This window comes from Ixodes scapularis, unplaced genomic scaffold (assembly GCF_016920785.2).
Source record: "Ixodes scapularis isolate PalLabHiFi unplaced genomic scaffold, ASM1692078v2 PGA_scaffold44__24_contigs__length_19508400, whole genome shotgun sequence".
In the NCBI taxonomy this organism is placed as follows: domain Eukaryota; kingdom Metazoa; phylum Arthropoda; class Arachnida; order Ixodida; family Ixodidae; genus Ixodes; species Ixodes scapularis.
The window spans coordinates 13336517-13350712 of NW_024609873.1; positions in this window are offsets into that span (position 1 = coordinate 13336517).

Here is a 14196-nt window from a genome sequence, read left to right on the forward strand (position 1 = left end):
ACATCAAGGTGCCGCGGGCAGCTGCGCTGGCCTGGCCGCGCTTGTTGTCACTGGTCACCTTCAGCGAAGGGTCCGGTGGTTTTGCTACACGGGGGTACGCAGGACCCTGGAAGATGCTTACGAAGCACGCCCCGCTGGTGGTGGGGAGCGGCTGCGTGAGCAGGCCGCCCTGCAGGGCTGCTTCAGGGGTCTTGGCCGTTGGTTGCTGCAAACACAGTACGAGAATTGGGTTTTGCACACCTCACGAGATCACTCTAAGCCGCACAAGAACCACATACCCAGCTGGTGGAGGCCGCCGACACCAAGGTGCCACCAGCAGCTACGCTGGCCTGGCCGCGCTGGTTGTCGTTGGTCACCTGCGGCAAAGAGTGCGGTGGTATTGCTACACGGGGGTACGCAGGACCCTGGAAGATGCTTACGAAGCACGCCCCGCTGGTGGTGGGGAGCGGCTGCGTGTGCAGGCCACCCTGCAGGGCTGCTCCAGGGGTCTTGGCCGCTGCTTGCTGCAAACACGGTACGAGAATTGGGTGTTGCACACCTCACAAGATCACTCCAAGCCGTGCAAGAACCATGACACGTACCCAGCTGGTGGAGGCCGCCGACACCAAGGTGCCGCGGGCAGCTGCGCTGGCTTGGCAGCGCTGGTTTTTGCTAGTCACCTGCAGCGAAGAGTGCGGTGGTATTGCTACACGGGGGTACGCAGGACCCTGGAAGATGCTTACGAAGCACCCCCCGCTGGTGGTGGGGAGCGGCTGCGCCAGCAGGCCGACCTGCAGGGTCGCTCCAGAGGTCCTGGCCGCTGGTTGCTGCAAACACAGTGCGAGAATTGAGTGTTGCAAACCTCACGAGATCACTCCAAGCCGTGCAAAAACCACATACCCAGCCGGTGGAGGCCGCCGACACCAAGGTGCCGCGGGCAGCTGCGCTGGCCTGGCCGCGCTGGTTGTCACTGGTCACCTGCAGCGAAGAGTGTGGTGGTATTGCTACACGGGGGTACGCAGGACCCTGGAAGATGCTTACGAAGCACGCCCCGCTGGTGGTGGGGAGCGGCTGCGTCAGCAGGCCGACATGCAGGGTCGCTCCAGAGGTCCTGGCCGCTGGTTGCTGCAAACATGGTACAAGAATCCTCGTTTTGCAGAAATATGGGTTCGCGAATAAATGGATTTGTCGCCCTTTCTCTCTTCGTGCTGGCCGAGCGGAGAGCGCCGAAAGCTTCTTCGTATTTACCTCGGTGTGAAAGATAATCCTCAAGGGGACAATCTACAGCTTTGTTCTTCGATAATATTGTAAATGCTGACTTTCTCAACTGATTTGTGCGTTCTCATGCCCATGCCATTGTTCAACTGAGTATACCATGTAAATACTACAAATCTGTTTTGCGCGCTCATGTTATCGTGCCCTGTGATTTTGTACATTTGCTGATGTATGTGCATCCCTCCCTCGTAATAATGCCTTAGTTAGGCGCTGCGAGGTAACCTGAATAAATAAATAAATAAATAAATAAAGGGGGAAAAAGTGGTTTTGGGGGAGCTCTATCTAGGTCACTGCGACACAATAAGCCAACGGGACGCAGTGGACGTGCCTGCGGCCAGGGAACTCTCGCCTTCTAGCCATGTACTCTCGAACCACTAATTCTGCAAATGGTCCATTGGGTGTTGCCCACCTCACGAAATCACTCCAAGCCATGCAAGAACCATGACAGATACCTAGCTGGTGAGGCTGTCATTGCATTACAAGGCTGCTGAGAGTGACGAATGCCTCATGCATTAACTTAACAGAAGCAACAGAATATGAGTTATTGGATTTTGACTTACATTTCCATGAGGCGCGGTTTTGTGCTGTGTCAGGCTGCAACACTGACTGATGGTGTCTCATGCACTCTTGCACAAGGACCACTCCGATTTAAAAAAAAGGCCTCTGGCATAAAACAGAGATGTCAACAGCATACCAAGTCCACATTATTATAGGTCACCTGTGCCTCTTTCAAATCATATCAGTAAAAACATCTTAACACAAGATAAATTATTGCTTTTAATTCACTCTCATAATCTAGGTAAATACCAAAAGAACAAAAATCTCACCTATCCTCGTTACACGCACTCACTTGACTTTCAGAATGTGAAAACAAGCTTGGAACAGCTGTGGCTTTCAGTCTCTTCCAGCCGTCAGAGCACCTCGTCTGGAACTGGGAGGGCTCGAAGTGGTCCTGCAGCGAATAACGTTTCGGTAGACGTCAAAACGGTGTATTCAGCCGCTCAAGTCACAGTACAGTTATTTCGCTGAAGCTCACGCTTTCAAAATACGCGATCTTACAAATCCATCATCGCACCAAATACGATATAGCTTCGCCAATACTGGAAACTCCTCAGAAAACCTATGGGAGCGGCGGCGAACGTGACAGTGGCGCCTTTAGCGGGCTCGGAGTCTACGGAAGCAGACACGCAATGAAAAAGTATGGGCTCCGCGACGTCCTCGAGCTTTGCGAGCCCCGTTTCTTCGTCCCAAGAGCCGAAATAATTCATTACGGTCACCCCGTTTGCAAAGCGGAATCCACTGATTGCAACTGCAACAACAAACAAATAACAACGCGCGCATAAACGAAGATAGAGCAGTTTATTTAGAGGTCTCAAACGCCACTCAGGGGGATCACACGCGTTTGAAGCGCACCTGGTAAGCGGAAAAAAGGCGTTTGGCCACTCGAACTGCGTCGTAAGAAGTTACTGTTTATCCGTTACAAACTGCGTTGTCACAATTTCTTACCTGAATAGGTGATTATTAAAGCGTGCGCAAACAGTATGTTAAAATTACCAGAGAAAGCGAACCAGCCTCTGCAGCATTTTAAAAACAAAAAGTAACAAGAAAAATGACTGTGCAAACACTTTCCAAACTTTGCAGAAAGATGGGGTCCCCATCCCAGACGAAAATAAAAAGAAATGGAGAAAAGTCGCGAACAGCGGCCGGCGATTGCAACGAATAACCTAGCAGACGATACAAAAATACAAATCACCCAGCAAAGACCTCCTTCTACGACGGCGATCGCACGGTGCGTCGGAATAGACGACAGTGGAAAAACAACAACACCAAAGTTGCAGACCAGGAGACGGCCCTCCAAATGTCCAGGCATAGCATAGCAGACGAACCGGTGGTAGTAAGCGACGAAGCGAAGGAAAGAAATTAAAAACTAAGCCAAACAAGGCAAAGCAAAATACACGATGGTTCGAACGTCAAGTAAGCGCAAGAAAGAAGAAAAAGCAAACAAAAAACATAAACGCAGCAGAAAGAAAGACCGCGGCGGCGTAGCGTAGTCTCAAACATAAAAATAAAGTAGACTTTGAAAAATGGAAGGAGGTGCACGACCGTTCATAGAGTGTTCTTTTTTGTAACTCCGCCTTTATTAGTTTCAGTAATAGCGTCAGATTTGCATGTGCACAATCGTCTTATTCCAGAGCATACTGACATCGCAGTAAGGTACGTGGTTCAAAATTTCCTTTTGCTTCATCATCCAGAGACGATCAGGATATAGCCAGCTCGCCTATTCGACGAAACGGTTTTAAGCAATACAATCATGAGAACTTAAAATTGCAACAACAAAAATAACTGATCGATATGCACAGTAAAGTTGAAACGTAGCAATGTTCTAAAACATTTTTTACATTGCCCTTTTCAAAGAAAGAGGCCGAAGGTACATTCGTGTCTTGCCTGGCAGACATAAGTTCTGAGTCTACTGACGGAATGTTTTCTTTGGGAGAGCCCGAAAATTTCACCCTACAAGCCGTAACATCTTTCCCTCGCGAAGAAAATATTTTTGACTCATGAGGTGAAACCTACTTCGTAACATTCAAAGCAGCGAATACCCGTTACAATTTTTTTTCATTGCTCACCTCGCACGGAGATAGGCAAAACCAATTCATTGTGGAGAATTCGTCTGCAAGCGGAGACTCCGAGCTCGCCAGGGGCGCTGCGATCACCTTTCGCCCGCGATCCGCGGGAGTTGCCAGTATTGGCTTATATGTTATTTGATCGCACTACGCCACAGGCCTGAACCACTCGTCTTTCTGCGGTGAAGCGAAAGCGCACAGGACGCTTCCACGGCAATAGAGAATAGATCACAAGATACACGGTTTTGTCACAGTGCACTCGCGTTCACCGTGCTTGCGTCACAATATTAACAATGAACAATACCTCACCTCACTCGCGTCACAATATTAACAATGAACAATACCTCACCTCGCAAAGGTACGTCCTGTCGGGAGTTTTCCAGCCCACGCCGCGCTTGATTCCTGAAAGCCACAGTTTCCGTCTCCTCGGGGATTTCGGCAGCTTGAACAAGCGAATTCCCCTGGAAGATCTGTTCCGGTACTTCAGAGCACGACAACGACTCATTTTTCAAACAAGACCGGAACGGCGGAACTCCCGCGGCTACACAAACTTTTTTTTACGTTACTTCAACGCACGTGTCCGCGTGCACATTCGTTTATTCTACCATTAAAGAAGGCTACGACGAAAAGCTCACATGCACCAAGTTTCCAGTCACCAGGCGTTAACGTTTTTAACTCTAGCGACGCTAAAATGAAATTACCGAACCCTGCTTTACTTGTGAGGCTCACGACCACCGCTAGGGGAGGTTTTGCGGCTTGTGATTGGTCACGAGCGGCCTGTCAATCAACTTTTCGGCCAAAAGATTTTCGCCCCATTGATACCGATGAATGGCCAAACTCTCCCAATATACGGCTCTGAAGAACCGAAAAACAAAATGACCTCATCATTTTGCAGGCAGCGCAAACCACTTCCAATTTGTTTCGTAAACTGTGCATGAACCACGCAGGTTTAACCGAGCCAATTAATAATATATTTATATATATGTGCTGTTTTTCCCGCAGTTTTACGTTGCAAGTTAAAATACTCAAGGGGGCGCGCAGAGCAACAAAATGAAGGCGTGCTGAGAAGCCAGGTGAGGCATGACGGGAATACGTCGACGGCGTCGATTCTACTCCGCCTCCAGATCTGTTCGGCGATGTGGTTTATTATAATTTTCCGCTGTTTACGTGCAAGCAACCTAAGTTTCAGTTTGATATGATCTGAAACAGCGGTAAGCCGTCGAACTACAACGTTGTCATACTCTACCCAAAACGAGCGGCAACCGAACTCAACATCTCCCGCGTTAAATATCACCGCTGTTTGTTTTTCTTTTTTTTTTCTTTTTTTTTTTTGGGGGGGGGGGCGTAATTCGTCCGACAGTTCGGAACACAAAAGCAACGGCCCATATCTCAAGATTATTGGGTGTCCCCAGGCGCGAAAACACTGCGAGAAATGCCAATTCTGGCTGCTACCGCCAAATTCGTCTGTTATTAGCCGTGTCCACAATAGAGCAACAAACAACAACAAACGACAGTGACGCACGACACCAATGGACAGCCTGTTTGTCGGAGTCTGCCGTCCTACGCGGCGGACACGACGCAGAACACTGGGACAAGGAAACTTGCTTCCTAGTGGGACTGGAATTGTCAACAAAACACTTAAAAATACACAGACAAACAGAGTCTGGCGACGCGGTTTTCGTGTTTTGCTGTTTGGTCGTAAAGCGCGCCGACAAACACGGTGAAAGTGGAGACGACTACTTTCTTTCTTGATTAAAGCTTCCTCCTGTCTTCATTTGCCGTTGGCAACTTTCCGCGAACAGTCGTGACAATGACACCAAGCGTTTTAGAGTGCAGCTCTTAGGTGCCCGTTTCCGGCTTGAGCGGTGTCGCCGTCGGCGTAACCAAGGTCATTCCAAGGTCACGTGACCCCCAAGGTCATCCCATGGTCACGTGACCCCCAGGTCACGTGGTCCCCTCTCCGAGGTCACCTCAAGGTTACGTGACTCCTAAGGTGACCCCCACGTGACCTTCCCTCTCCAAGATCAAGTGACCCCCCGAGGTCACGTGACCCACAAAATCACGTGGTCTCCTCTCCAAGGTCACGTGACCCCTTCCAAGGTCACCTCAAGGTCACGTGACCCCCAAGGCGACCCCCACGTGACACCCATGGTCACGTCACCCCCCAAGGACACGTGACCCCCCAGGTCACGCCTCCCCGAGGTCACGTGACCCCCCCTCCCCGAAGTCACGTGACACCCCCCCCCCCCGAGGTCACGTGACCCCCCGGAGCATATTAAAGAATGGGGGGAGGAGGAGGAGAAGGAGGAGGGGTCTACCCTCCCCTCAATACCCTTCACTCCTCCTCCTCAAGAGCTGCGCTCCAATTCAGCGTTACAGGGAGTTGTAAACGGCTTTCACTTTTTCAAACTAGAACTCCCAAATCGTTCCTTTTTTGTGTTGTTCGAGGCATTCTAGGTGGGGGGAGCGCCACGGAATTTCACGCCGATTTTGAGGATGCTTATAACTTTATATACGAATGGTCGAGGGCAGGCGTTTTTTGGCAGACAACACGGAATCCAGGTCATTACAGAACGTGATGACAAGTTTCTCGACTGCCAACATGGCTTGCCGCGGAACGTCGTGTCCTACATCGTGGTGAGGGGTCGGTCAGTCCACGAACATGGGTGCGTACATCCTGATGCAGAAGCATAGACCTCGGCATCTTGAAGCACCACATCGCGCACCAAGTTTTTGCGGGCAAGACCAGCCACAGCAAATTCCCTTTCGCTACAGGACCGCCAGCAAGCGAGACGCGTCCGGGACCACCGCAAGCAATCGAGGGACCGGAACTGCGGGAAAGATCAGCGGCCGCCAAGAAATTTTCTCAAGGTCGAGCGGTGGAGCGAGTTACGGGAGAAACGGGAGAAAGGGCATAAAGGCGGGAAGAGAGGAAATAGAAGGTACAAGCGGGCGAGGAGGGTAAGTTTGTCTTCGAGAGATGTTCCTCGGCGAGACAGGCTTGCTGCGCTTTAAGTCGAACGACAGACAGGAACCCGTCCTTCGTCGATCGTTTGTCAACGCATGTCTGCGTTTGTCGCGGGTGTTGGTCATTAGAGTGGGACAGCATCAGCGACACGGAGCTCTGTGGTGTCGCCGGACGAAAGTCGGTGTTTCTCGCCTTCCCACCCCTGGAAAGCAAAAGGCGGGATCAGTGCAACAAGAGTTTCAGGCAGACAATCGAGGAGCTTAAAAGACAGACGGAGAGATGCTGCGACGGCTGGAGGAAAACGAGAAAGAAGTGCTTTACGGCAGGAGCGGGAGAAAGAAGTGCTTTACGGCTGGAGCAGGCGTAAAATAAGAAATGGCAACAGATGGTGGAACAAATGCAGCAATAGCAGAAGACAGGACTCAAGAAACAGCAGATGCCGCAAGAGGTGAAGGTACCGCAGATGTCAGGGGAGATAAGATACGTTATGGAGGCAATATAAAGAAAGATGAACACGGTAGTTACCGCAATGATAGAAAATTTAATTTTTGATCGATGGATGAGGCTATCGATACCAAGATAGGATGGAAGGCACGCGAGTAGTGGTCGTAGATAAAGAAGGTGGACAGTATGCTAAGCCAATGCGTTTCGACTTTAGAAGAAAATGAACAAATCAGGAAGCGGGCACAGACCGAAACAATGAGAAAAATGCAGAACAGCGAGGAACATAGCAGCCAGAATGGAAGCTAGACTGCGAAAGAAACGTAAACCTGCCAATCTATAAGATATGACAATGGAAGTGTAGATCCATAAATAGGAATGGACCGACTCTCTTGTAATTTACCAACTTACATCAGCCTGCCGTTATAGCATTGCATGAACCGGCAAGAGATAAGCTGAAGCTTAAAGAGTATGAGACGCACATAGCCAGCGGTAGGACGAGGACAGCAATCCTGGTCAAGCAGCAACATGCATCGTAACAGCATCAAATCAACCACGCAGCGGAACACGTGGTCATCGAGGTTGTGTCGCAAAAAAGACTCATGGCAGCCTCTTCACAATCAAGGTCTGTAGCAAACCATCGAAGAACCGGGGAGACTTGGGCTTCTGAGATAGTTAATAATGGTTGCAAAAGGGCGGAAACTGCTAGTAGGGGGGCTTCATGGTTCAATATGTTGCGTGGGGCTACCATCCAAAAAGCAAGCATTTTTACCGCGTAGGGGGCAAAGATAAATGCATGGTGCTTGACAGAGCCTCTGCCCCCGCCCCCCCCCCCCCTTACAGTTCAGCAACACAATATATACAGTTTACAAAATAAGGAACAGCTATTGAACACAAATAAAACAACTATGGAACATATATAAAATAAATCTGGACAACTATGGAAGAAATATGGAACAACACCGGACATAGAGAACAGCAGTCACGCAAACTATTACGAGATATAACAAAATGCACAAAATCTTTGGGATCAAGCTCTCTAGGCATAACTTTCGAAAGAAGTATATTTTGCCAACAAAAAAAAAAGAACAAAATGAACAGTTGACGAAAAGGACATTAGTTTGAATAAGCTATATGATGAACACATTGTAAGCTGGGGAGCACATTATACAATTGAAAATATCATGTCGTTTAAAACCAGAATCTTTCTGCAATGTGTTTTGAAAGTACAGGGTGTCACAAAAAGACCTTTACAGGGAATTTTTACCGCAAAAATAAGCTAGGCATCGCAAAACGCTTATTCTCCACCCAAAGGTAGCGCTAGAGGTCCCAACCAAATGCTAAAGTTTCAGCCCGATCCGATACCTTAATCAAAAGTGATTTTCTGAAAATTTCAACTGGAAAATGGCGGCCGACGAAGTTTTCGAATACATGGGTCCCTATGGCGCCAGGAAACGAAAACGGGCAAAAATGGGCTTCATTTTCCTATTGAAATTTTCAGTATATCACTAATAACTTTTGTTTAAGATATCGGATCGGACTGAAACTTTGGCATCTGGTTGTGGCCCCTGGCGCTACCTTTGGGCGGAGAATGAGCGTTCGGCGATGCCTAGTTTATTTTTACGATGAAAAAAACCCTGTAAATTTTTTTTGACACCCTGTATATAACGCTTGATCGAAATCTATGTCTATATCTGTTCTGTTTAAGGTTTAAATTATCTATTAAGTTAAGGCTTGCCGCCCGTAGTTCGTCCGTATTGCTGGCATTTTTTGCTGTGGATCTCGTAATGTATATGAATTCAAACTATTTGTTTATGCGCATGGAACATTCTTCCACCTGATCCTCCCATCTTGCTACGGGTAGGAGTGCAAGAAATTCAAGGTGCACAACAACCTATACGATATTGTGTGGGAATGCCAGGGCAGCATAGCGGTACCGCCCATTCGAGAACAAACCGCAGAACAATGGGAGGACTAGATAGCTGAGCAGCGCGGGCCCTGACGACCAGATCAAGCTGGTCGACTGAGCCCGGCGGACGGCGAAGGATCATGGCTTCCGGAACTAAGGAGGCCACCTTCACGAGGACAAAACAAAAAGTATATTCGTATATCAATGAACTTTGTTCCTTCTTGAGTGGTAGGAAAATATATTAGTATTTGAAGAAAAGAAATCTTAGTCTGTGGCTGTTTTGCGCTACTTAATTACTGGGAGAGGGATCAAAATTTGAAGTATTGTTGGTAACAGCCGGTTAAGACTAAAGTAGAAGCTTCTCTTACCTTTTTCACATTACTATGAACCTTTCACCGAGAATGCATGGCTTCCGATTTGTTTGGCGTTTGAAGAAACTACGCTTTTTTAATGAATCATGAGACACATTACGTAACATACAGGTCAATGACAAAACTGCATATGTAAGAAACAAAGTCATGAATTTAACGTTCTCACGGGAAAGAAGTCACTCTGATGTTAGCATTTGCTATGGCGCCATAAACATGCTAGCCTCTACAACAATGGGTGGTGTTTGACTAGTTGGTGATACACAAGTTGAGTGTTTTTTTTACTTAAGTTATTTAACCCTAACATTTTTTTTTGTTGTTAATTCATGAGTATAATATAGCTTTGACTTCGGTGTTAGCTATGACATCTTCTGAGCTTATTACTAAAAATAAACTTTACACCTAAATAATGTCTATATCTTCTAAACCTCATGGCTACAACGTTGCATGCCTTTGTCTAATTTGACTTCAATCTTACCATTACATATGGCGTTAAGCTCCCCAACCTAATAGGCATGTAAAAGTCGTAATTACAATTAAGACAAACCAACTGTCCAACATTTACCAATGCTCTGAAATTGGAATATCTTTTGAAGTGTTTAAATAAGACAGTTTATTTGTGTCATTGTCAGGCGCAAAAAAGCAATCAGCCAGATGGTTGTAAGATTACGATGCCACGAAGTTAAACAAAAAAGAAAAAGCGATAAGAGGGCAACTGCAAGTCTCGGCTCTCCCCTCGACCTCTCACGGTGGATTTTTTTTTGCGCGTTTTTATAGCTAATAATGAATGACCCTTCACGCATAAATGACTGTGTAAGGAAATGAGTTTTTTGCTTATGCATACTGTGCGTAGCATGTCTATCGATAACAGCCTTTTTTAATAAAATTATTCGTAAGAAAACGTATGTTATCCTTACGCTTCATAAGTTAGACATCTTTCAGAGTGTACTCTTGTTTCAACTAATGTCTTAGAAGAGAAAAAAAAAACTCTCAGCCATTTGAACTTTCAAAACCCTGCGTTTTCAAGCCAGATCGGGCCCTTAATCACGGGTGACTGTTTATGTCCTTCTCGATGTCCTCCAAATTGGCCATTTTCATCTCTTTTTTTTTTTCGAATGGCCTGGTGTCTTTCAAATGGCCCGGTGGAATTCTTGAATTTAGAAGTTAAGGGTGTCTTTTGGTGTTTTGTTTTTTCGAGGCTTCCCGCGTGATGCATCTTAAGCCAGAGATATAGCGGCATGGCAGCGTTGCGACAATCCTGTTAATATTGTCTAGGGTGTTTGAAGTAGACACTGTGCAGATCCATCGCGGTGCCGAAACGCGTGCCTCTCGCAGTGGCGTCACGCATACTTATCTGGAAGCGACATCTGCAGTCGCAGCTCCACTGCAGTGGTACACCGATGGGGGTTGCAAGGATGACATGCCTGCTTGTGCTACCATATTGGCGGAAGCGCGGGAGCGGCGCTGGAGCTCTACCGCTCTCCCTGTGCTGACTCAAAAATGGCCGCGGGCGGCGCTGCTCGCTGGGCGATCGGCAGCGACTGCTAGCGGAGGCGGGGTGCCCATATGAAAGCACTTTAACAACAGGCTTTCGCGCCCGTTTCTGTCTTTGTCAATAATAATGTTTTTTTTTTCTTAACGCGATGGTGAGGTTTTTTTACTGATCGTGCTCGACTAATGCGCTGCCCTCTATGTCCTTCATCCTTTTATCATAGTTACACCTTTAGAGTCGTTCCGGGAAGCTTTTGGTTTCCCCAACATACGAAGCAGGGCAGTTATCAAAAGGATTCTTGTAGATAGGTCCTCGCGAATGTTTTAGAGCGCAGCTCCAAGGCGCCCGTTTCCGTCATTTGCTTCGTTACCGTCGCCGTAACAGCGCTAAATTTAGCGGGAAAACTAACGTCACGTGACCTCAAAACCAATTCAATTATCCCATAAATTTAGCGGTGAAATTCAGTTTCTCCGCTAGATTTAGAGGACAAATTTAGTTCCTCCGATAGATTTAGCGGGGAAATTTTGTTTCTCCGCTAAATTTAGCGGAAAAATTGACATCACGATACTTCAACACAAATTCAATTCACCGCTAAATTGGACGGTGAATTGAATTGGTGTTAAGGTCACTAGACGTGAAGCATTTCGCTGAATTTAGCGGTGAAACTGAATTTGTTCACAGGTGACATGACCAAGGTCATGCGATGTTATTTTCCCCGCTAAATTAGTGGGGAAACAGAACTGATGTTGAGGTCACGTGGCACAAATGTTTCATTTAAATTTAGCGGGGAGGAGGAGGATGCTTGGGTACGGAGTAGTAGGATGGGAGGGTAGCGAGGAGGAGGAGGGAAGGGTACAGAGGAAAAAGGGGTAGTAGGAGGAGGGGAGGAGGAAAGTGTGGGGAAGATGAGGCGCATTTCCTCCCCTCTGTACCCTTCCCTCCTCCTCCTCCTCAAAAGCTTCAAATGATCCTTTGAGAGGCATAAAAGGTGGCAACTGGTCCACACTAGTTTCTGTGTCGCAGCTATGCCATACTTCCGCAGGACGAGAGCATCTTGAAAACAAAAAATACGAGATCATATATCACACCAAGAGCCAGAGAAAGATATACGAGACCTGTCGTGCTTCCATACTTCCACAGGTTCTCCCATGGCATCAAGAAAATCGCCAACAAGTTCAACATCAATGTCGTCTTTACTGCTCCCAATAAGCTTGGCAACTTGTGTAAACAAGTCAACTCACCTGATTTCCACCGAACAGTATGCTGCACCAAAAACCATCAGACCAGGTTCGTTGAGTGTGCCGATGAAGTGGTGTACTCATTTCCCCTTTCGTGCGGCAAAGTGTACATTGGTCAGACCGGACGATGCCTTAATGATAGGCTCCGGGAACACAACAACAACAGCTCCAGAGCCAACTCAGGGCATCTAGGCATGCACTGCCGGGATTGTGGATGTGACGTTCACTTGCCATCCTGTACAATTTTGGGTAGGAACAGAAACCAATTAACTCGAGAAATTATCGAAGCAGAACATATCGCCAGGAACTATAACAACTGTATAAGTACACCATCTTTACACCTGACAGAAAAAGAGAAAACATTTTTAGGCATCTAGGAGATTGGTGCGCGTGATTTGGGAAATTCGGTGGTGCTAGAGGTTGAAGAAGACAAAGTTATATAAAAAAGAGCTGTCAGTCAGCGCGGTTTGTTTGAATTTTGCTTTATTTGTAAGGTGTGAGTGTTGTTTGCTATAGTGCGCTGTGGTGAGTGTAATTTTCCGCAGGACGCGATCATGTGTCTCGTTGAGCCCTAATACCTCCTGCGAAAATTAGTTGGAAGAAATTGCCTGGATATTTAACCATTTTCTGGAAATTCCACCTGTCCGTATTTGCTCCCTTTTTCCTTTTCCAACCTGTTAAATGATTTAGAGCCTGTTGCGACGCAGTTCCTTACTGATGTAATTTGTCAAGCCCGCTGTTGCAGTAAAATGTGGTCAGTATACTCCTCGCAAAATACGCAGAATGAAAAAAAAGCAAGCAGCAGATGAAACGTTATGCATTCATCGTTTATTGCAGGTTTTGCCTCAAAGCAGTGGGGGCATCTTTTTCAGAAAGACAAGAGAGGGGCCTCCGGTCTGTTTACTTGCAAAGTTTCTAAAAACTTTTTTTTTTCAAAGTTATCGCGCACAAATGACATCTCTTTCTTTGTGCCCTGCTCCCGAAAAGAAAGAAAAAGAAGAACACGCACCATTTCATTCCGAGTCTGCGGCACTCGTCCGACGATTCCAACGGAGAGCAGACGTCGCGTCCCTGCTGTTCTATCCAGGAAGGGCGAGCAGCACCACACCTCGCCTTGTTTGATCAGTAAACACTCTTTCGCGTCTTGTTTTATTTTCCGACCTGCCACAATCCTTCCTTTGCCTCTAAATTTTTTTTTTCTTTTTCATTATTTTTTTTATTTATTATTCGAATCTAATTTTCTCCTGTTTGCATTTGGTTGCTTACTCAGATATATAGGAAGAACCGAGGAAAAATATATATGACACCTTACTTTGTTGATTCTGTGCACGCGTAATGTTTTGTGATCGATGGTGCATCGTACCGGTCACGTAGAGCATTGTGAATCTTCTTAACCATTGCCGACGTTGCTAAAGGAATACCCCAGGTGGTTTGCCAGACTTGTTAAGCTACTTTGTCATTCTTGGGGAAGTTATATCTTTACTTTTTTGGCGAAACGTTGTAGGTTTACGTAATGCTGAGAGCCTTTCCTAACGTTTCCTAAGCAAAACGAAAGACAGAATTTCGAAGAAGACGCTGGGTTCCACTTAGACAAGTGTGCATATCAATTTTCAGAATGTACCTATGAAGTCGTCAAACTCGCCCTCTAAAGGTAAGGATTTTTTATTATTATTAATGCATCATTTTGTGTCTTTGGGTGTATTTTAGTTCGTTAAACTGTTGTTATCTAAAGTCTGCTTTTCTAAATATTTAGGGCATTCAGACTGGCAGCTGAAGTGCATGTTCACCCGAACACGCAGGCAGTGCAGAGTCGATTCATATTTATATGATGTCGTATTTAAAAATGTGAAATTCCATATGAATATAAAATAGGTGTTAGCAAGGCTAACTTAGCGGTCATTA